The 24,110-nt window shown below is 40.7% G+C and overlaps 1 long non-coding RNA gene across 2 annotated transcripts; it reads right to left on the bottom strand.

Annotated features, from left to right (window-relative positions):
* Positions 1–2,488: 2,488 nt before the first annotated feature.
* LOC142407330 (uncharacterized) lies at positions 2,489–10,071 on the bottom strand. Of its 2 annotated transcripts, XR_012774891.1 has the most exons (5): positions 9,843–10,071; positions 9,648–9,704; positions 8,051–8,141; positions 7,680–7,771; positions 2,489–7,517 (listed from the first exon to the last, which is right to left on the bottom strand). It is a non-coding gene; the product is annotated as an uncharacterized LOC142407330 (long non-coding RNA). The 2 variants fall into 2 exon arrangements; XR_012774892.1 differs by lacking the exon at positions 7,680–7,771.
* Positions 10,072–24,110: the final 14,039 nt, after the last annotated feature.

Raw genomic sequence — 24,110 nt, 5'->3', positions numbered from 1 at the left:
TGGAGCAGGAATAGGTTTCAGTAAGGAGGATATTCCTCAGGAATCTTGCCTGGAGTTTCTCCCATGTCTTGCCATGGGAGAAAATCACAAATCCTGCCCCTATCCTAGCCTGATTCCTTGGGATTCAGGTAAGCGAGGTGGATTTTATGCATGAGCTATGCTCCTGTGGCTTCACTTATTCAGCTGGGCCTTCTCTGATGCTGAGCAAAGCTGTGCTATGAAGATGTACTACCATGGCATCCCAAGGGAAAGGCTTTCCAAAAGACTATGCAGCCCACTTTTTGGGCTGACTGCTACCAGGAGTCATTCTTCCCACTGCTGCAATGTGGAATGACAACTCATTGTGTTAGGCTCTCACCCTGAGGATAGATCTGGGGCTTTAAAAAATGTTGAAAGCACTTTATAACAGGTATTCTTATGCCTTTTAGTAGGTAAATGGCTCTCTGTAGCTTTTGCACTTTCAGCACGTACAGACACAATGGCACTCATTCCTCCCCTCCCCCCCCAAATAATATAAAATACTTTGGACTTGGGCCTTACATTAAAGAAATAAAAATAAATTAATGTGGTTTGACTGCCTCTAGCTTACAATGGCAAAATTATCATGGTTCCTATTCATAAGGCACTTGGAATATAATTTGGGCAATTTCTCATTTTGAGAAAATCTCTCTCTGTTACGAATTATGGCTCTCCAGCACTGTAAGACTAACATTTGCATATTGATAGGGAACAGAAAAAAAGGTGCTTTTTAAATAGCTAGTTAGCTTCCCATTGAGCATGAGTTATTGTCACTATAACTTTTAGCATTTTGACCTTTTATTTTATTTTTCCTAAATTGTGATTGCTGCTCCAGTGCATGAACCAACAGAGGAATTTTGAACACAATTCTGCCAAAGGCTGGGTGTTTAGTCGTTATCCTCAAATGTTGTGTTCCCCCCACAATAACCCCACAGATGTCCATATCTTTGACTTTCTGAAGTGCTAATGTGATTTGAATTGATGTATTTTATTGTTTCCTAACTTGACCTTTAGTTGTTTTGAGCAATACGGTTAAGATAAGTAATGTGCCCACAGAATAACAGTTTATCTTAGGTACAGATCATAGGAAGATAGTGCTGTAAGTGTGAAATAAACAGAGGTGACTTAAACCACTTGCTATCTCAGGTTCAAATCCACCCCCAGTTTTTTCGAGATGCAGCAAATGCCAGCTCCTTGTGAAGTTAATGAAACAGGTTAGTGCCTTGTCTCTCAAAAATCTTTACTCTTGGTTGCTGGGCTACTCTGCAAAGTGAGATCTTTGTCCACTTACTGGTGAAAATACCCTTGTATACAAGCTCATTGTACTCACCAGTACTTTGCCCTAAGCTGAGAGTCAGGTGCAGGATCTGTCATCTCCTTTGCTGTGTAGGACCTTTCTCCTGGTGACTTGTATTGATCCTGTGAGAAAGAGGGACAGATTTTGACCTGAATGATGACAGAAGTACCAATTTAGGGCAAAGAAGGAAACATATTTGTTTTGCAGGGTAACTTGTAACATATTTGTGGAACCTGTTGTATAGGTAGCACAGGGGTTTTCACTTGCCAGAACTGGGAAGTGACATAGAGAAAAGCAATACAGCAAGTGTTTGTTAGACCAACCCTCCCATGAGTTACAATACATGTGTAACGCAAAATATCAGTGTTAGAAGGATGGCATTGTGTCTTCTGCTCAACGCTGCATTGCCCAGCCTGATCCTGAGCAGCACCAGAAGCCCCACTGTGTCCCTGCTTCGGTACAGTACCTGCTTCAGTGGTGGGGAGATGGCATCCTGCCATCCACAATACCACCTTACTCAACCAGTTTTCACTTTTTGTCAAGCAAAGTGCCTGAGCAGAGCAAAGTTGTCACATGTCTGATGTGTGTGGGAATCTGGGGCTGGGGAGGGTCAAAGATGAGGCAGCACAGGGATCATGATGGACATGAAAGGGGTCCCACCACTGGTGTCAGCTTGGAGCAGCCTTCCTTGTAGGATGAAGTAGCCCTCTTGGCGTGTGGGACCAGGACCTCACACACAGAAGGATCACATAGGCTAAGCCATAGATGACTACTCAGGAGACAGAGATCCTTGCCTCCTACCTCCATAACCCAAGTCCTGCTGACACTTGTCTGAGGTGTAGTGTCACTGCAAGAGTCAGGGTTATTGCAATAGTTCTTTGGCATCATCAATGTCATGAAAGATTGAAACAGAACAGCTTAAATAATAGTGCACAACATCAGTAGTATGGCATAAGGACAAAAATACTACACAGTCTGGAAAACCAAGTGGCATCAAAACAACTTCTGGAGTGGTCGCTATTAGATCTTTCAGGTTTGTATGAGGCTTGCGCAGCGTACTTCCTTTCCCAAAGGGAAAGTCTTAAAGCAAGGACACTTGTTGATTTTGCATCAAAATCTGCAAAAGTTCATGTGTATTTTCACTCTTTATTAAAACAGTAATAGCAGAATGCACAAGAGAATATACAAATATACAGAAAGTCTTGCTGTATAATTGATGGTTTGTTCTAAAAGCCTCTTTAGTATTCTTCCTATCTCAAGGCAAGATTTACTTTTTTTCAAGTTTGCCACACTTCACATCAAACAAAACAAAAAATATCCAGTCAAAATATAAGAGGGAAGATCACAGAACACTCTGAAACCCACTAACGTGATCTGCTTTTTATCTTTTCCCATGTGTTTCTTCCACACTCTTTAGGATAAGTTTATAGCAAGCCTTTAAACCCCAGATAAAGAATACCAAGAGAGATAATTAGAAGTCTTTTGCATCGGTGGTACTATATAATAAAATTAATACTGATCTACCACAACAAAGAGGCTATACTCAGAAAGGAAAGCCTCAACCCATTAATGGCCACATCACTAACAATGACAGGACATAAATATATCAAATGAAGGCTTTAGAGATCCAGCATTATCATCAACATTTGAGATCAAGTTGGTCTTTTTGGAAAAAAATAGTTATTTTAGGTACTCTGGACACTGGAAAGGCCTGTTTAAAAACAGCTGTAAAATTTCACACACTTTTTTTTCCAAACCAGCCAACTCTTCAGATCTTCAGGTTCATGGGACCACTTGTTGTCACTCTGAATAAATGTGGACTTAAAGCAGGAGTGGATTCCTCCCTCCCATCTGTCTATCTGTAGTACACAGGATATTAGACAAGTGATCACTACTGCCCCTTCTAGACTTAAAATCCACCAATCTATCTTCAATATATCATCAAAACTGTATATGCTTGCATCCCTGACTACCTAATTGTTTGAATATATTTTTCAATTCCCTACGTTTTGAGAGTCTTGTAAAACTATGTTTTAAAAATAACATTTATAATGTATGTGTTTTCCATTTAGTCTCCATTTTCAGTCTCCTAGGAGTCACTAAGGCCAGACTTTTCTTCTTGCTTTACATATGGTTGGCAGCAAATGAAGCAGTTTTCATGTTGATGAAAAATCTCTGTATATAACCTGTCACCCTGAGGAAGAGGCACATCCTGTTTAATAAGAATTTCCTCCAAGCGATCCAAGAAAAGTCCATTCAGAATCTGCATATGACCGAAAGAAGAGTGGGGGAATGATTTGATTATATTATGCTGTAATAAGAACGTGAAAAGCAACAAATACAGTATGTGTGTAAGCTTAGAAGGCTTGTAGCCTTTGCTTCTCTATACTGCTTTACAAAGAAAACACAGATACAGAAGAATTCTTTATTTATTAAAGCAAAAAATGGAATGTAACGAATTTTGCTGGCACTAAATTTTTGTCCTTGATTTGGAGGGTGACATAAGATGCCAATTAACAGTGATATGGAAAATTCTTCCAACTTTTAAATTCAAGAAACTACTACAGATTATCTAATTTGTTAAATTTTACCCCTATAGGCACTGTCAGACTTCCTTGCCTCTTGTGGATATGTTGGGGATGTTCAAGAAGTGATTGGATACATCCAGTTCATTAAATAAAAATCCAGTGAGACTGGGTTGTTACTAAACATGAAGATAGTGTTTCTGGTTCAAGAAGCCCCCGCATGGTAGAATTCTGCAAGCTGGGAAAGTATTGTGGGGTAAAATCACTACACACACTTATCCCGTTCTTAAATTCTCACTTATGCATCCATGATGGGCCATTTCTGGGAACCGGCTACGGGGCTTTCATCCAGTACCACTTTCACCTGATCTAACACAGCGCTCTCCATTCCTATGAAAGCATCAGTCAGATCAAATGCCTCAGTTCTCAAAACCAACCCGCTAGATTTGCCACTGTCTGAAGATACAAGAGATCAAAATGTCACTACTGCTAAAAAAAGTATAATTTAAAAAAAGTCCAGATCACAGCAGCTGGTGAACCATGCTACATAAAAAGGCAAATTAATTTACTCCCCTCAACCTCTCAAACTCCCAAAGAACCTGAAACAAGAAGAAATTCCTTCCTTGACTCCAAATTTGGGGAGCTGTATGTCCCTGGGCCTGCGAGCAATACACGCAGTGGAGGCATCTGAGAAATTTCATTCTTTCCCCTCCCCTTTCTGTGTCCAATCTCAGATGCTTGTTGGGAGGAGAAAATCCCTCTCCACCATTGGAGGGACTGCATGCAAGGAAGGATGGAAACGTATTCAGAGCCATGGGACCAAAATTCATCCTCTGCTTGCCCAGGCTGAAATATCTACCCAGAAGGAACATCTGGTTGATCCTACTAAATCATCTTTTCAAAACACACCAAAGTTTCACATAGCAACTGGCAAATAGATGGGAAAATATAGAAAAAACAGAACTGATGTCTACTATAAACATTCACACAACAGCAAAGTCAAGGGGGGGTGAGGTCAGCCCAGGAAGCATAAAGTACTACTGAGTTACCCCTTATTCTTTAAAATGCATTTTTAACTTCTGTCTAGGAAGACATCCATTAATAATTTCTCAAAGTTGAGTGGAGTTGATTGTCTGTGGGGAGTAGGGAGATTTACTTTGCTTTTTTGCTTATGTTTTCTCATATCCAGAGCTACGATTTCCGAGTTTTTTTGCCAGCTCAGCAAAGATGCAGTGAGCTGCTGATTCTGTCCCATCTTAGTTCTCATCTGTAACATGAGTGTGAGTCATCAGACAGTGCCCTTACAGACAGACTTTGGAGGCCTAATGGCCTCCTTTGGAGGACTGATTTTATAAACATTTAGATTGCAGGGAAAGCATACGGTGACCAAACCCTTTTTCTGGAGGTAATCAGTGTTTGGGAAGAGATTTTTCTGTTGCTGTAGAGATACAGTTAGACAGGGAACTAGAATGAATCCTTCTGGTGTGCACCTGATGGACCTGGCAGGTTTGGAGTGGAGGAGAAGAGGTCTTTGTTAAATGTACAGGGACACACCACCGCATAGCTCTTCTGTTCTGAGTTACCTTTCAGAAACAAGTGAACAGCTGCAAGAAAAGTTTGGGTACCAGTGATCTGATAAATCATGGAAGAGAAAAGTGATTTTTGTTCTGAAAGTTTATCAGAAAATACTAAAACCAGAGCTGCATCCAGTAAGGTTACAGGATATAATACATTTTCTTAATTAGCAGGCGAAAGATTCTTGTTTGTTCTCTGTTCTCTGAAAGTTTCTCAGCCATTTGAAATGTTTCTTCAATTCCCTTTTTCTGCTCTCAGAAACTAACCCTGTAGGTTTTGCTCAAAAACACTCAATGGGACAAGTATCACATTAATAGAAGACAAGCACTTTGCAGGGAATGGCTTTCCAGTGCTCTTTGCTGTCTGCGCCCATTTCCCTAATTCAGTGACCCACTTATCGAAAAACTTAGTCAGAAATGGAAGGATATGAAACAGTGCATTTAGATTCATCTATATGTAGCAAGATGGCCCTTGGGATTCTGATTCATGATTGAGTTCCTATGTGTAATGGTATTGCAAATAATAAATAATCATTGGCCTGTCTGAGTCTGCCAAGGGGAATCTTATTTTTATTTAGGCAGAGGATGTTTTGCAATTAACAATTATTCTAGGACAGGGAAAGTACTTCTCCCTTGAGAACAGTAAGGCTGCAGGCTAATGTATGCCTCTCTTGAGAGACTCCTCACTGCCTGCTGCTGATTCTACTTAGGTATAGGTGAAGAGAGAAAAAGAGGGACAGGAGCCTGGTGTGTGACTAAACCCTAAATGTCTCCTAAGGAACTGATTTTATGTGTCATTGCAGCAGCGGTTCTGCAGTTAATTTGGTTCTTCCTATAACATTTGAGTAGAGCTGTGTGGAGAAAGGTAAAGCCATTCCACAAAGGATTTTGGCACTTTGATGTTTGGTTCTGATCTGCTGTGGAATGAGAACCACAAGTGCTGAAATCATCTCTGAAGGCAAGAGGAGCCCCAAACCCAGGGCAGACTAATGAATCTCGGGAGCCTTTTGCTGCCAAGGAGCTGCAAGGCTGGGACTAGTGGGAAGAGATGAGCTTGACAGGAAATCTTACACATGTTTTTGACAGAAACCTATGGGTTTTGAAACCCATCCCTGGTCTATTCCAAACTCTGGCAAAACTGAAGGGCTTCTGCAGAACATTTCAATTTACAGAGGCTGCTAATGCTGACAAAGTGGGGCATCTTTCAGGTCAGCAGAAGTTATGAGCTATTTGAAATGCAAATAAAGATTTTGAGTCTAATTTCTTACAGCTATGTAATAAAATTACTGTGCTTTTAGGTCACTGTGCAACAAAAATTTGATTCTTTCTTTGAATAATCTCGTAAGATACAAGTAACTGCTTGGCTAAATTTTTGGTCGCTGATTTTTCATCAGATATGAGTGTAGTTGTATTTCCCTTCCCACCCCTCTCCCTGCACCCACAGGCTGTATCCCATTATGTCATGTCACATTGGGTTACCTCCTACTTTAGCAACAAAAGCCATGATGTGACACCCCATAATTCACAGAGATAGGAACAAAGTACTCTAAACAGTAGAGTGATTGTGCTGCTGTAATATCTGGGACATCTGCAGAGTGCTGGATGATGGCACAAGTTTTTAGCTTTCTGAATAAAAGTTGGATAGCTCAGCAGATATGCAATGCTTAATGGGCTAAAATGCAAGGGTAATCAGTACCATCAAGAACCTGGTGCCTGGAATCTCAGCAGCCCATGAAGCAGAAAGTAACAAGCTCGGCCTTCTCCAGCGAGTGTCACTGCAGCTTCTACATGTGGCTTCAAGGTGCCTGAATGGATTCAAAGTGCAAGAGAAAAGTACAGCAGAAATGCCATTCAACCCATAATATCCTGGTTCTTGGAGGAGCTGTTATCTGGAAATGCCTTGATGAACAGCACATTGATGACTGAGCTGTTTGTGCTTCTGTGGGGGGAGGGTTGGCATATGAAACGTGCTCATTCTGTAGACTAATACTGGTGATTATTCATTCTCTTTGTTGTGGTCAGGCTTCCAAAGAGGATATGACACCCCCTGTGCCGTCCGGAGTAATAATCCTAAAACAACATCTGCTCCACAAGGCTTGCAACCTGAGATTTAGATAGCACGCAGCAAATTAATAAAGGGACACTCGCTGCAGTACAAAGACAAACTAACAAATTAGAGTAGTTTTAACAGTCAGTGGTCCTCACCGGCATAATCCTGCTAAAGACTGTTATCTTGTAGATGAGTTTGGTGTTTCCAGAACCCACCTTCATGCAGTATATGGAAAGCAAAGATTTTCTTTCAGATGTGAAGTTAGTGTAGACAGTCTAATTTGCCCCAGAAAGAACAAGAGCAGGTCCTGTGTGAGGAAGGAAATCTTGGCTGTTTGTATGTTTCAGTCATGGCAGGCTCCTTCCCTCTGGTGTAAAAAAGCAGCAGATTTGCATTCAGCTAGCTTGGCCACAACTTCTCAGCCATCCACACTACGAAGAGCACAACATCAGAACAGAAGGAGTGGGATGCTGCTGAGGTTTCAAAAAGGTGAACAAAGGCAATTAAAAATGAAGCAGAAAAGAAAATGGTAATGGCAAGGGTTACTGTACTGGCCTACATAAGTGCCTGTCTGGAAGGATACTACCTGCCAAACAGTGATTTAGTGAAATCACAGGCTCTGGGTTCAGTTCCTAGTGCTGATGCAGACTTCAGGTTCATTTGCCTCATTTCCTCATCTGAAAAATGCACATAATTATAAAATTTCTGATTCTTTATCATTTATCGTTCTGAGGTTTTTTAGGAGGACTTAAATCTTGCCCAGTCATTCCTATGCCGGGACAATCCAGCCTCACTTAAGGTTCCACACTGAACCACAGAGAAGATTATTGCTGCTTTATACTAACAATAATAGTTGTATTAGAGTTAAGTAACATCAGGAAAGACACTGGGAGTTGATTGTGCTTCCACTGCTCTTTCCACTGTTCTGCCTCAAGCACAGAGAGAACATTAGCCTCTTTGATCAGGTAGGTATGTAAAATCAGTACACCAAAACTCCATCAGGTTAATATTTGTTTTACAAATGTTGTTTAATCAGGAAGAGGTTACATTCCATGCTCTAACTGTAGGTCTGTACCCAGCTATGTAGAGAAGTGGCCAGGTTGGCTGCAAAATATTAGCCAGAAAAGGAGCTACTGCATTTACTGTAACATGTATCACTTCATATAACATGATAGTATTACTGAATTAAAAATATAACTGCTGTGCACCAAGGTTTTGCCCTGTGTGCTGGACAAGTGGTTATGGTCAAGTATAATGGATTTTAATGTTTGTCCATATGAGCAATCACAGTCCAAAGAAGCTTATAGAAAGTACGTAGGGTTATAAATCCTGAGTCCAAATGAGTCTAGCAGAACCCCATGTTCATGGCTACACTACAAGGCTCATCTTTCTCCTACCCCATCCACAGCCTTCTGGTTTTGCTATGTCCCTTGATTTGTTTCATTGTGTATCAGTTGGGGATCTCTTTCAGAGAGTTGGGTGCCATATATTAATTGCAACGGAGGGCTGCTTCTCTGACCCAAAGCCAGACTGAAATCCTTTAAAGTAAAAATGAAACATCCACAGCTCTAGCATGCATATTTCATTTAATTACTTGGACGAAATTTGACTCAAAACTCGTAAGTACAGAGAAACAAAGTACCACAACCAAACAAAGTATTTCAGAATTTGGGGTGTTCGATTCTTTTGACAAGCAATCAACATTTTCTGCATTAGCCAGCCACTCTATAGAATTTATCCCTTAGTGGAAAATTCACTTTTCCTTTAAAAATTATTCTCAGCCAGACACTTCAGTAAATCCATACCGTCACAATGCCTGTATTCTCTCCAAATGCATTTTTCTTTCGTATAAACTGTTAAGATCAGCAATAGACTGCTACCTGGAATAATGGCCACACAGTGTCCTGAATACAGTAAATTCTTAAAATTAAAATGTTTCAGAACTTAAAAGACAGCAGAAAAATGTGGACAAATATTACTGCTTTTCTGGTGCAATATATTAGATATATCAAAAAGTAAAGAAACAAAAATTCAAAGAAAACAATTTTAATTTCCTTGAAAATCCGATTAAAAAGAAGAAAAAGAAACCATTTAAACATGTATTTTTAAAGTCCTGCTGTTACCAAGGATTTCAAAATACAACAGAGAGTTTCAAAACATTATTCTTTAACACGAAGATGTACCTTTTCATAAGGGTATCCTTTGATGAGCTATAAAAGAGAACAATAATGGAAGATAAACTGAAGTTCCTTTTTTAAGAACCAAAATTAAAAAAAGCAAAACAGAAAAATAAAATCATCTGCCAACTTCAAAAGAATTTCAAAGCATGAAATTCCTTAAGCTTGAAACATAATATAATGACTTATGTTTAAGGATACAGTGTAGAGCTTTGAAATCTTGAGAAAACAGGAAAAAATGAGTTGTCTTTTTTTGTGACTAATGAAAATATGTCCACAAAGGGTTTCTAATCGTGATACCCCAGATGTTTAGGATGTCACACCCAGATGTCACACCCAGAAATCTTTTTAAGTTTCAGTTACTTTTTTTCCTGTGAATTTACATGAAATAAAACATTGTTTAAGGTCAGCTTTCTCAACTGGAACGTGTTCAGCTCAGAAGTCTATTTAGAAATGAGGAAAAAAAGTATCTTCCCCTCCCCAAAAGGGGAGGAGGCACCCATGCTGCATAACCCTTTTGCTTCACCCAGAGTGTGTCTGCACTCTGGATTTTGTTAGTTGTGACGGTTTCCGTGGGCTGTGTATTTGTTGATATTTACTTGCATCGGCCTTGTAATTTCACGATCAACAGAAATTAGGTGGTGCCAGAAGACTCAGGGATCATATAGACAGTGTCACACAGTGCTTTCATTCCATGTGAACTTACTCTTACTCCCCTTCTCAAAGTGGGGAGGTTACTAAAACGATTAGCTTAGACTAGTGCCTCACTTTTATTTGCATGAAGTTGAATGAGGCCAATCCCCCATGCTATGATTTTACAAGAATCAAGCATGTTATTGCCCAATCTGCAGCTTTGGCCAGATCTTCATTCTTCATAACTCCTTAAAAATGCACAGGTCAAAAGCTCTTCCTTGGTCTGTGATTTTCTGTATGTTTTTATTTCCTGTTAGCTGCTGAAATTAGCAAAAAATTACTGATAACAGAAAATCAAATCCTGGTGCTCCAGGTTTTATTGCACGAGGCTAGGGTGAGATATCAGTCCTCTTCTAGGAGTCCTGGTGAATGTTAAAATGGCTCTGTTTTTATAGGCCTACCTGTGGCAAGGCATGAGTGTAAAAGGAGCTGAAATCTTGCTTGTAAGTACAAGCCTCTTCTCATGGGTGCCGATAAAGACAGAATATTTTGGGAGGGATACTATGGGTCGCAGCCATTTCTTACCAACATTCGTGCTCGGTTCTCTGTACAGCACCCTGTATGCATGCATTTAGATAACACTGTTTCTTTAAAACTAAGGGTAAAGCTTGAAATAGGAACTCTCTAGCTTAGCCTGTTTGCTGAACAAACACTGAAAGGCAGCAGGGAGGTAAATCATTGCTGCATGCTGAAGGGAAGCGTGGCATTACTTATGAATGACTGCATGCATGGCTGCCTGACTCAATGAATGAATCACCCAGAATAAGAGTGTGCAGCTCGAACGAGCACAGAAACTGCTCTGATTTTCATTTACAAAGCTTAATCATAAATATTGCATATTCTACAAGGCAAGGAAGGAAGCACAGTCAGACCTGGTTAATGTGTTTTATTTCCAGGGCTGGGTACGTTGGATCACTGCGGTGCTCACCCCTCTGAGATCACCTGTGGGCATACAGTCCTTTCAGTTCCAGCAGCGTAAACATTTCAAGCCAGGCTGGGGTTCACTGACCTGACGGGTTGCATCGCATACACATTCATTAAAAATAACAGTGCCATCAGGGAAAAATTATACTATGAACTATCTCTTATACTACAGACTTTTAGAATCCAGGGATATTTTCTCGTAACTTAAGTATTTCCATGCTGGCTTCCATTGTTAAATAAAGCTAGGCAGAGCCTAACAGGCCAGCGTTTATAAGGTGTTTATAGTGTGGCAAATGCCTCATGTCAGACTATCTAAAATGTCGCCAACATTGACAGTTTCAGCTGATGTACCACATTTTGGAGCCTTGGAAGCTTTCATAGGAAACAGATTTCAAACGATGAAATACTGTCTGCACTGAGGGACAGTGTCTGTGCTATGACTAGTTTAACTCCATAAGTGGAAGTTACATACTGTAGAATCAAAATTTTCACAATTTTATTTTGATTTTGAAAAAGAATGAACAACACCATATTTTGCACTCTTCAGCTTCTGCTTGAAAAACAGTTTTGCTACTTTTTGTAATTAGCAAAGTTTACTGTACCATGATGATCAGAAGTCACTATTTCTCCAGTAAAAATAAACCTTCATGAATAACAAGTGATGCTGGAAAACTAATGCTATGAATATTTTAAGTGCTCCAAAATCTTTTAGGACTTTGAGTCCGATTTCAAGCTTTATAACTAGAAATTGATTTGTACTGATGAGCTATGATGTATAGACAAATGATGACATTTTATTTCAAGATACCACTTAAAAAAACAAACATAAAGAGCAAATTTTTAAAAAGAGACTACAAAAATATCTCTGCTGGGTAAGCCAGATGATTTTTAACTAAAAGACACTGTGGTTCTTTAGGCTTTAAGCCTAGGCAGATTTAGATATAATACAGCTGTGTTTTGTGAATGTGTCACACAAAAAATGTATCCTGAAATTAAATGATAGGACAGAGTAGAGCATATAACATAAATTGCAGAAAAGACAGCATGCAGACAGTGGCAAACAAATTTAGAGTAAAATTTTAAGGCTAATATCAAAAGTTACATTTACAGAAACAATCCAGCTAACATGAAGGGGGTTTTCTGTTTGTTTTTTCAAAAAGTGCATAAGATGGAAGTAGGCTGCTCCAAATGAAATGAACAGAGGCTTAAGGTGAGATGAAAAAAATGTATGGGTAGCAAGGAAAGCAGGCAGTTAGACTGTGTATCCTCTTGTGCAAATACTTAACCTGCTCTGAATGAACTGCCATTGAAGAAGCTTTGTAGCAGGATCAGCAGTAGCTTGCACCCAGCTGTACATATCAAGCCCAAGAACATTTAAACATATGTGGACAAGCTTGGCAGGAGATCGCTGCCGAGACCATGAGCAGTGTTGTCATGCACCAGTGATGCTCAGATGGACACGAGACCATGAGCAGTGTTGTCATGCACCAGTGATGCTCAGATGGACACCAACTTGGTTACAGCCTTGCAGATACTTGCAGAAAATCTCCAGTGCTGCTGGGAACATGCCCCAGGCAGGTCAGAAGGAGCGTTCATGGCAAAGGAGTCCCTCTCCTTTACTGTCAGCTCTGCCGTTAACTGACCCTGTCAACCAGCTAGGGCCTGTGCTCCAGAGGTAAGATGCTCACATACTAGGACACCCTCTTCTGCATGATCCTGGTTACATGTAGGACAGAAAGGTCAGTCGCTAAACACACAGATGCTCACCACGTGATTTTCTGTGAACACAGTCATGACCATGGCTCTTCACTGCTCCTCTGGGCACACAGCTGTTAACATCTGGCATGGATTTTGAGTATCTTGTTGGTAATACAGATTGGCATTTCCCAGAACATAACGTCTAACATTCGCCTCTTGTAATCAGGCGGGACTGCTCTTGCAGAACATGGGGGCTGCAAGCCACATGCTGCTTATTTCAGAGACCCAAAAGGATAGGGAAGTGCTCACAGATGGGAGGTGACAGTGGCTTCCCAGCGTGCCTTTGAGGATGCATTGCATTGAATACGCTGGGCTCAGTAGCTCTTGCTAATTAATTTCTCCTTCAGATGGGGAATCATGGTGCCAACAGCACCGGTACAGTGTCACTGCCAGTCGTGCAGTGCAGCCCCGCCACAGGGGCCATGGTGCAACAATTCAAGAGTTAGACACAGCTTACAAGCTGTAGAGATCCCTGTTACTTCTGGGTGTTCTCTGTTTCTGTGTCAGCTCTAGATCTAGAAATCTCACTTCATTACAACCCTTCCTACTGCAGCTGATTGTCCCACAAGGTGCGCACTCCACCTTCCTCCAGGCATGAGGCTAGAGGCCTGCATAGGATTTCGGAATACCCTCTAGCTCATGAACACAAAACTACCATAAATGATCTGTGGAAATGCGAGCATAAAAAGTAATGTCTTAGCCAGACACAATACCTAGTGTAGGCACATGAAAATACCTTTGTAAAGGGATACCGCAAGGCATGAACCCCTCCTCCTTGCAAACATGCAAGCACAGCTACGACTTGATGGTTGGCTGCCCTTGTGAAACCTCCTGTTGGGGCAACGTCTGACCTGCCAGCAGCTCCTGCTTCCCAGCGGTTCACTGCCTGGGCTTCCCCGCACAGCAGCTGCTTCTGCTCACACACAGCTTTTAGGACTCTGCTGAACCGTGTCTCCTCTCATAGCAAGATGTATTTCCTCCTCCTGTTTGCTTGGCACCGTGGTGTCTGCCAGTGGGGTGCAGAGCAGGGTGACAGTGCCCTCCCCCACTTGCTGAGCTGGGGGGCTGGAGGAAGAGAGCGGAGATTAAGTACCCTGAAATGCATCAGAAAGATTTGTTGCGATAATTTAACCTGTGGTGTTATTCAGATCTAAAGCTACCCTCACTCTCCTGTTCTTCCCTGGGGTTAGAAACCTGTACAAAATGCAAATAAGAGATCCAGATCTGGAGCCTGTACACCTCCAGGTTCCTGCTTGCCTGTTAAGGTCTGGGTTTTAGGTTTGATCCAGTTCAAAAGCTGGGGGAGCACTAGGAAATGCAGGTCTGCACCAGGAGGCAGACCTCCCCTTCTTTCCCGTCCAAACCAGCGCAGCAGAGCAAACGGCAGCTTCTGCACAGATGCTCCCAATTGTAGATGTTTCTGGCCTCGACTATTTTAGAAACCGAGTTTCCAGGTCAGGTCTTGAATGTATTTTGAATGCACATTCTTGCATTTGCTGTCTTTCCCCCAGCTTTCTCTGGCAGATCATATAGTGCAATACTGAATGCCTAAAAATAATAATACAGGAATCAGTTTTTATACTTTCCTTTTTGTTTCATTCCCTCAATTCAATTTCTTGGATCTGTTTTATTGTGATTGTACCTAAGCAAAGAGTCCTTTCGGTGAGGAAGTCAGTCCTTGTAAAAAATAATTCACTTCTAAATAACTGAGTGGGGTGAGTCATGTAGCAGGAAAAAGTTAAGAATCACAAACACTGACTCCAGTAATACATTGCTTCTATTAGTAGCAATTTCTTTATGACCTTAAGACTTCCGTAGCAGCATAAATATTTTAAATGGTTGAAGCAATTCGAATAATCTTAGTTAGCTCAGGCATTAAAAATGCAGCAGTGAAGGAAGGGAAGCTTGCTGACAGCATTCAGGCTTAGAATTATAGTTGCAGTCATGACCGTGTCACTGCATGGTCATAACTTTCCAGGTGGATTTACAACACAGCAGTCACCTGGTAGCCAAAACACACAGAACCAAAGCTGAGACCTCCAGAACCAAAATCCTAAGCCACCGTTTGAATTGTAGTGCTGTAAATACTCGGAGTGAATCTTGCCTCTGTGGGCTAAGCACTTCATGCAGGGGGTTGCAGTAGCATGCAGATATTCCTCAAAGAACGAGTTGCAATGGTGTTATAAATCATGCGGATTTAATGTTTATTACTGTGGTAGCACTGTTTGGTAAGCACTCCGTGTCAAAATAGGGGGTAGAGAAATTTGGGCTACATCTGTAATGCTAAATAATATAGGGCTGCTCTGGTGGAGCTCTTTTGGGGGGCAAATAATTGCAAAATAATTTCAAAGAAAAATAATTGCAAAGCAAAATAATTGCTTTGTTTAGGGGCTTTTTCAGTTGAAAAAAAATAATGTGGGGACTGGCCTGCAGGCTATCAGAGTGGTGTTTTAATAATGTGAAACTGGAGCTATATGTTGCATGTGTGCGTAGGAGACAGAAAGAGTTGAGACTTTCATGTACCAAACTTTAAAATCCAAAAATAAACATGGCCCTACTGAAGATCATGCAAGCTTTCTTCCTGATTGCTTTGCTTTCTGGTTTGATATATTTCTTGTCTGTCTTATTTGAATTTGATGCTTTGAGGGTAAGAGCACCTGGCAGCTGTGGTTATTATTGTGAATTGAGTAGCAAACAGTGCTAAGGGTGATGAGTTTGTTAGCAGGTTGTGTGTGGAAAAAACACTTCAAATCTAGATCTAATGTGGATCTGCTACATGACCTAGACCTTGCTAGTCTAGCTAGTCTCATGTATTGGCCCAAGCACTGGCCTGGACGTGACCTCTTGGAGGAATGTGGAAACACACATTTTGAATATCATGTATGCCACGTCTTTGTGGCATGTATGCCAAAACTTTGTGAGAAATGTCATTTCTTAACTGTTGTGGTGATTGTCACGGCCCTTGTACCCATATCATGTTCAATATTTGCTGAATTAAACTCTTCATTTAAGCACTATGGGTACAGTATTCCACAAAGATCTTCTTGCACAAACACTATGGCAGATCAGAAAACACTTTCATTAAAGAAAAGTACATTTTATTATACATATGCTAGTGTGTTTCTTTCTGATCTTCTCTTGTCCCACAGAGAAAAGACGCTTGAGCAATGAAGAAGGTGCTGTAGCTCATTCTCACTGCAGACTGACTCCAATGTTATTACTTTCTTATTTATTCTAGTTTTCTAAATATTTAGAAGATTATTTTAATAATTTACCCATCCTTTGCTTCAAGCTATTGCTATGTAAACTTCTGCTGGGGTGACCTTGAAACATTTTATTTTCAACAGGAAGAACCCCCATTGCCTTTACTCTTTCTCATACCTTAGTTTAATTAAATCTAATTGTTTTTTCTTTTGGCTAATGCTACCATACTTCCAATGTAAGAACATTACTGCCTAGATTATTTCAGTTATATTCCCAGTCAATGTCATTGCTAGACTCAGGGCTGCCCAGAACAGAGGCTAAGACATAAGCTGTTCCTTCTTTTCCTTCACACACGGTATGACCTGAACTTTATGTAGGACTGTTCATGTGAATAAATAGTTGGTAAGGTGAATCAGGGCTGAAAAATCTGTCCCTAAATCTTAACCAAGAGACATATCAGATCAGTTCTCTGAAGATAAATGAACAATGTTATCTTTTTATTAAGACAAATACTACTTTGGTCTATAGAATAAACAAGCTTCTCCTCAGTCCTGTCATATGATATTCATGCTGGAATTCACTTGAACAAGAGTGCATTCATTTCATAATAAATAACTGGTGGTTATACAACACCTTTGACCACAAAGCCTTCTAAAGACTGTGTTGTGTTCCTTCCACAGTTACAAAAAAAAAATCCAGAAAAAAGTGAGGCATAAGTTTAATAGTGTGAGTAAACTGCAAACAGATGACAGATATTTCACAAGCAAAAGGCCAACTTTATCAGAGAAGTTATTTTTTGCCCATTATTTGCTTGAAGCAAACAAAGAGTACATTGACAGGGAAACTGAGTCACAACACATAATTGACCAACAGTCACAGAAACTGTTGTTGGAGCTGGCTTTAAAACCCAGGAGCTCCTGTCCTCCAGTCCTTTGTTCACAAACGTCCTTTCCTGTGTGGACTTCATGAAAACAAACAATAGTTTTAATCAACTTTTTTTTTGCCAGGGACAAAAAAGAAAAGGGAGGAATGCATTTATCAGGCTTTGAAAATGCTGAAATTCACTTCAGCATATTGAAAAGGGCTTAGAGCTCAGGGAACTCTTGACCTGAAGCTGTTTCTAGGAATCTGCAGAACAAGTTTGTTCTTCTGGTTATTAAATTGATTGTTTGGATGACTATAAGCATATTCATGGAAAACATAAGTAAATCATGAAAGTCTTATGGTAGTTACCATGAATAGTCATTCACCTGAAACTTCATCTGGGAAGTATGTTCATCGCTCATTACTTCAGCATTGCCATTGCACAACCAGATAGTACAAACAAAACCGTATAGTCTAAATGACATGTTGCTTACCACTAATAGTACACAGTGAATAATGCTGAAGTGCTCTCCTGGCAGACTATCTGCAGAGTGGGATGTGTCCATCTAAATCATGTGGTAAACCCCCAGAATTGCAGACAGACAGGGAGTGTTCCCGAATGACTGGCAAACAGGAAAAGAACAACTAATAGTCATTGAGGGAATGATTCGTGATACGTTATGTGATATCACTTGCTCTTTCATCTGCATGGTTTTTTTCTAGATGTGAGCAAACTTAGCCCACATTCCTCATAAAATAGTTACGTTTTTGAAGCATGAAAGTCATCAGGCTAATACAGCTCTAACAGCTCCATAGCAGTCTATGGGTATGGTTGGATCAAACAGAATTTTAAAAGAGTTTGGATTTAGCATGTTTGAAGCTGAATCTTTCAAGGTGCATTTAAAGTTATCTAGAAAGCCATAGACACCATTAAAATCTGTATATTTGTAGGCTGTGTTCTATACATGCGTACTTATGAAGGTTAGCTTCATGAGCTTGGATGATAATGCATTCAGTTCACTAACACTAAGCTCAGTATGAATTCCCTATACAGGTGGCTTTTTCATATATCTGTTCAGGCTTATCTTACCTCAGCCATGCTTGCCACCACTTTAGTCCTCTTACAATCATTTACACCACTGCAAAGTATGATTGAAATATCATCTCATCATATCCTAACAGTTCTATATATTATCTCTGCTCCAAAAATAAGAGCTCATAGGCCTAGTCTCAGTGATGTGTTCTGCATGTAAAGCATGCATGGGTCTTTAGGAACTTGAAGTGCATTTACAATCCTAGCAGATTTAGTCTATGCCTTAACATATCTAATCCAAAATTCTACCTTCTGATTGAAGAGATTTCTAAAAATGTGTTTTCCTTTTTCTGGAGCCAAAATTTGACAAGCGCCTATTTTTGCCTTTGTCAACAGTATAATTCCCATATTGGTTTGCAAATCTATAGTAGCAGTATTTCTGGAGAAAAAAATGTACTGCTTTATTTCACACTATTTAAAACTGAAGGGAGATGTGATGGTGCTAGCGCTGGTGGTTATTTCAGGCATATCTGCAGAGAAAAACTGCCCAACTGGACCTGTACATTCCTTTCTACAACAGAAATTTTTGTTGTGATGCTGCAAGACTGGTTCCTTCCTCTCTTTACCTCCTCATCTGCAGCTTTGGTACTTGATTGTCCCTTAAACAATTAGCAGGAAGAGGTTTGTCCTTAACTGGATCTTTTTGTAGAGGTCCTATCACTGATAGTTTCCTATGAGAAGGTCCCAGAAATGGACCTTTCTTAGAACACACTGCTATCACTGGGATTCACTGATTTTTCTTTTAGCTCTGGAGACTTTCTACATCTCGAGTTTCATTAAACCAGCCTTACTTTTTCTTTTCTTAAAATGGAACTTGTTCTGTACTCTTAAGGCTTGATCGAGTGCTTTTTAGTCGATGGAAAACTTGTCATTTACTGCAATGGCCTTTGATTTATTCTCCATTTCCCTTCAAGTCCTCTATTATTGGAGCTGGTCAATTTTAGCCTTTTTTTGGAGGATAAGGATTTGTTTTTATGCCAGTCACCTCACCCATAATGAATCTCCATGCCTCCCATTGGAAAAAAGCCAGCCTAGATCCTTGACTAGCCATTCAGAATCGATACCAGATTTTACCTTGCAACCTTTACATAGAGCATGTGGACTTTGGGACATTGAGTTTGGGGGAGGAGCTGTGACAAACGGTGCTTAAAACCAGGTGGTTTTGTGTTTCACTGAGACATATGCTGTTATTCACCCCGAGGAGAAAGGGAAGGCAGCAGAGAAGGAGGGGAAGTTTGGCCCATATGGGAGGGTAAGGGGAAATGGGAGAACTGAAGTAAATGTAATCAGTAGCATTGTATGGCAGTTTATAACCTGAATCCAAGAAACACAGCAAGCATTCAGTTACTTGATTTGGCTGAGAGTCAGTGAAAGGGATGTTACTTAGAGTTTTGAAGAATTTGGCAACAGAACAACTACATGTGAATGATGTTGCAGGGGAGGATGTAGTACTGAGACAAAGATTTCATACAGATAATATTTGGCTACAGACTTGCAAGATTTGGATATCTCCAATACAAACACCAAGACACTAACAGGAAAGATCAAACACACCCAATGAATTTTTATTACCTTATAAACACCGAGAAAAGCCATCTAGTCAGCTGTGCTGCTCATCTGCTCCTAGGTACATGGGAAGTCGGAAACCAAAATCTGAATTTTCTCCTCTTGAAAAATTCCACCTTAAAGTACTTCTTCTCTGAAAGGCTAGTATTTACACTATTTTTCTCCAGTTTCCAGTTTGCAGCTGCTGCAGATCATTTACCACATCCCTGTGCAGTGCTGCAGACTCATTGCCCGCTGACCCTGGTTTCCCGTTGAGCTGTGACTAAGCTCAGCTGTCCCCCTGAGCCCTGGCTCCAGTAGCACGAGTGGACATGTGCCCTCGCTGGGGCCCCGTAATTTTAGTGAAATGAGTCTGCTGCAGTGTTAACCTCCAGAAGCTGGGATTTTGGTGGTAGAGTCCCCAAGGCACCTTTATGCCTTCTACCTCCTCAATAAAGCACAGGGCATATGCCAAACTAATATACCCTATCTATGCAGCTGTAATGAAACCCCTGCGTTCACCTTCCTGTTTAAGGAAAATATAGTCCGGCTTCAACTCCACTTTGGCTAAGTCAATTTTCTCGCACCTCAACTCCCCAGCTGGAAAATGGGGCCTACTCTCTTCCTCTTACACATTGACAGCTCTGTCAATTTGTGTTATAAATGCTTAATTTTTATATACTGCCAGCAGACAACGTGGTGGTGCCCTGCTCCACACGAGTGAGGGCAGTGGGAACCTCCTCCTCAAAAGCAAAGAGTAAGTGTCAATAATAATGCAGATCCCATTTCCAAAGCAAAATACCATAATAACCACAGCAAAGACATAATAAACACATTTGCAGAGTCTACCAAAACCAAGTATTATATGTTAGGGTTTTTGCAAGCTGATGAAGGCAGGGGATAAGAAAAAACAATGTGCTATGGGTAAGAAATCTTGAAATTTAGGTATTGACAAAGTATTTTCAGCAGCTATCTGTAATGATCCTGACGTGTTTGGTTATGGTAAATGTGGTGGAGGTGTCGTATATGTCAGACCGGCAATGACATCATGGTGAGATATGATACAGTGGCTGCCACTATTACCTCAGGCTCTTCTTGTCTGAGCCTTACTTTGCCTCCAACAACTCCTACTCTTTTTCCTTCAGGCTCTCACAGGTGGAGGAAGAAGAGGGGAATAACTTCTTAAAGTGTTCTGTAAATGATGATTGCCTCTTGTTAGAGATAGGAGACATGAAAAAGACGGTTAGGACATCATGTTGTCCATGTTCTGCAAGCTAAAAAAGAAAAAAGAATTAAGATGTTAGAATTGTTTAAAGAATAGTTTGCAAAACAGAAAGATGTGATCCAGAAAAATCCATTACGAGTACCAGCACTCCCTTCCTATATACTCGCATGGCAGGTACACTTTTTGCTGTTACATGAGCTGGCACCCCCTAGCAGTGCTATACTTTCTTGGGTAATTTATTAATGGTATTCTAAGTTACACGGTGGCATTTTTGGAGATGTTTTGTTCATGGTTCCCTGTGTTCTGGGTGAGGCAAAAGCAGGTGTAACACAGAGAGATTGGCCACATGGGGTGGGGGCTCTGAAGTCTGCTTTCATTTAGGAACAAAAGACAGGCTGAAGTTAGGAGGGAGGAAATATATATCGCAGCTGTGCCAAGTATCTAATGCATAACATTAACACTGGCAAAAGAGGAAAGAAAATTTACATGCAGGGAGGGGAGGCATCTCTAGGGAAAAAGCACATTAAAAAGAATAAGAGGAACCCAAGACAAGTCTGTTCTTGATTTGAAGGCCCATAGCATAGCAGCCTGCTGAGAGGAACTGAAAGAGTCTCTTTTGTAACAACGGGGGCTTTGAGTGTTGCACAACCAGCTGAGAAGCATCCTGGGACATCCACGAGACTTCTGTGGATAAATATAGAGGAGGAGGAGGAGGCAGCTGTTGAACGTTGTCTCACAGTTCATAGGCAGAACACAAAGGTAGCTTTTGGTGCTCAGACTACTAACCTGGTGAAAATAACAGTATTTTGTGGAATCTGGGAACTGATGCTATGACAGTGCTGGGGACAGGGAACTAATTCTCTCTGTGCTCCTGGGTTTTACCCTGCCAATGTCTGCTCTTCCTCCCATTGCCTCACAGGCCTGGGAAACAGAAGGGAATTGGGGCTGGATCTGCAGGTACGATTCCTGTGTAGGGATCTTGCTTGCTCTGAGAACTTCTGTCTGCTGTGAAGGCAGAAGTGACACTTTCCCTCATCTCACTGGGCACATTTATTTTAGTCCAAAAGTTATCCTGTTCCATGGGCTTTGTCGTCTTGTTTTATTCCTGTAAGTTATTTGCATTAGGAAAAATAAAATAAAATAGGAAAGAAGAAAAGCCATCAAATCTGAAATGAAAAATCCATGTCCATATATATACACACAAACAAAATTTCCTATGTCCTTTTATTTATAACAAAATGGCTGCCCAAGTTTTCAGAAGCCTGATACAGCACAAATTTGACTGAAGATGTACTTTCAAAGTAAGCTGAGCAGCAAGCAGCAAGGGCGTAGACTGGGTAGAACGGGAGCTACAATCACCTAACACTTCTGAAAGTCAGGCCCAGAATCCACAAAGTACTGTAAAATCCCCCATTGCTTTCAGGAAAATAAAAAAAGTGACTATCAGGCTTTAGACTTTTCCAGAGTTTTCCTGAGTAGCAGTCAAGAAGTGGGAAAAGTAAAAAAAATGCATCATTGCAGAGTTCAAAATATTTGCTTTCGCGAGTTATTATATGAAGGCATCTGTATTACATTAGCAATGAATCGTAATTGCTTTGTCCCTTAGTGGCTGGATGCCTTGAATGAGGGTAGCAATATTAATAGTACTGGTCGTAATTGGACCTTCTCCTTCGGCTTAGGGGATAGAATTACAAGGCCAAGCTCTGCCCTTATTTAATTTCATAAAGCCTGACTGAAGATGTTGAGTGGTACTGTGGTCTAACTGAGAAATCAGTGTCACTGATGCCTTGCAGTACCCATTCCACATATCATCATCTAAGACAGGCTTATTCTGCTGTACTTCATAGGCTACAAACTTGTTGCAAGGATTCCTGCTAGGGGTTACCTCCTGCATGGCCAAGGGGTTTCTAAGCATCACAGCCCAGGAAGAATTTTAAGATTACTTTAATGAATGATTTTCCTAATCTTTCCAGTGGAGATACATGGGTTGCTGTCTATGCAGGGAGTTGGCATTACAGCCTCTTACAGTTAGGGCTATCTTGATAGGGAAGTACTGGTTTTCTACCCTAAGGCTTGAGAAGGTGCATCTGTTATTCTCAGCAGATAAAAACTGTATACAAGCTAACACTAGTATACTCACCAGAATCTTGTAACTGGTGCAAATGAATATTTTACTGTGGATTTACTGGAATACTATAACTTGAGACTTGGGAGGGGTGGCAGCAAGTTATTTATGCCGGTTCGTGACAATGAGGAATTGTTGACGTCAGTGGGAGCAGAGCAAAATTCAGAAATAGTGAAAGTTGTTGGGCAGAGCACAACCCTGGCCTGTTCAGCCCACAAAGGTCATTGATTAGATTTGGTTCATATAGAAACAGAACAAATTACTGCATGATGATATTTTCTATTTTGAGAAGAAAAGATGGCTCTATAACCTTTCAGGCTATGTCTAATTGGCCTCAGGGCTGATTCCTGGTCCTGAGACGAAGTCACATGGACTGGCTCATGTCCTGCCCCTTCTATAGCAGATTTGTCTTGAAGAAAACTAGCTGCAGAGAGTGAACAATAAAACAGTGTGGACAATCAGAGCTCCAGTGTTCAAGCTTCCTCCCTGGCACTCTGTCACTTAGCACTGAAGACATATCCTCAAAGCCCATTGCAGACCTCTTTTCTGTGATTCTATGAAAGTGATCGTTTGTTATAATGAGTTGCTAAAAGAAACTGGACAGGCTTATTAGAGTAAATCTCTTTCAATGAATAAGTGGTAAGGGGGTCAAGCATTTTGTTATTAAGGGATCTCCACTGAGAGAAAAACAATTCCAAACTTCTGGTTACCAAGATTTTAAGGTCTTCCAGCTCCTCTATTCTACTGGCTCAGTCCAAGCCCATGTCACCTATGAATGAAAGTTTTAAGATAGTCCATGTGCAATAATGCTGTTGTTTTTATTATGGTCTGGTACCATAGAGTCCAGAAGCACAACCACAGAAAATCACAACTACAGCTTTCCTCACATGGGAAGGTTGCAAAGCCCAAATGGATTTGTAGCCCAAGGACCCTAAAAAGTGTTTATTGAAGCATGATTATCGACCAACTTGTAATGCTGATGTCTACGTATCTCCCTAGTGCATATCACAAGAGCTGTGTTCTGTATCTGACAAGTAT

This window comes from Mycteria americana, chromosome 1 (assembly GCF_035582795.1).
Source record: "Mycteria americana isolate JAX WOST 10 ecotype Jacksonville Zoo and Gardens chromosome 1, USCA_MyAme_1.0, whole genome shotgun sequence".
Lineage (NCBI taxonomy): Eukaryota > Metazoa > Chordata > Aves > Ciconiiformes > Ciconiidae > Mycteria > Mycteria americana.
The sequence above is the reverse complement of the archived record's forward strand: the minus strand, read 5'-3'. Positions and strand labels throughout refer to the sequence as shown.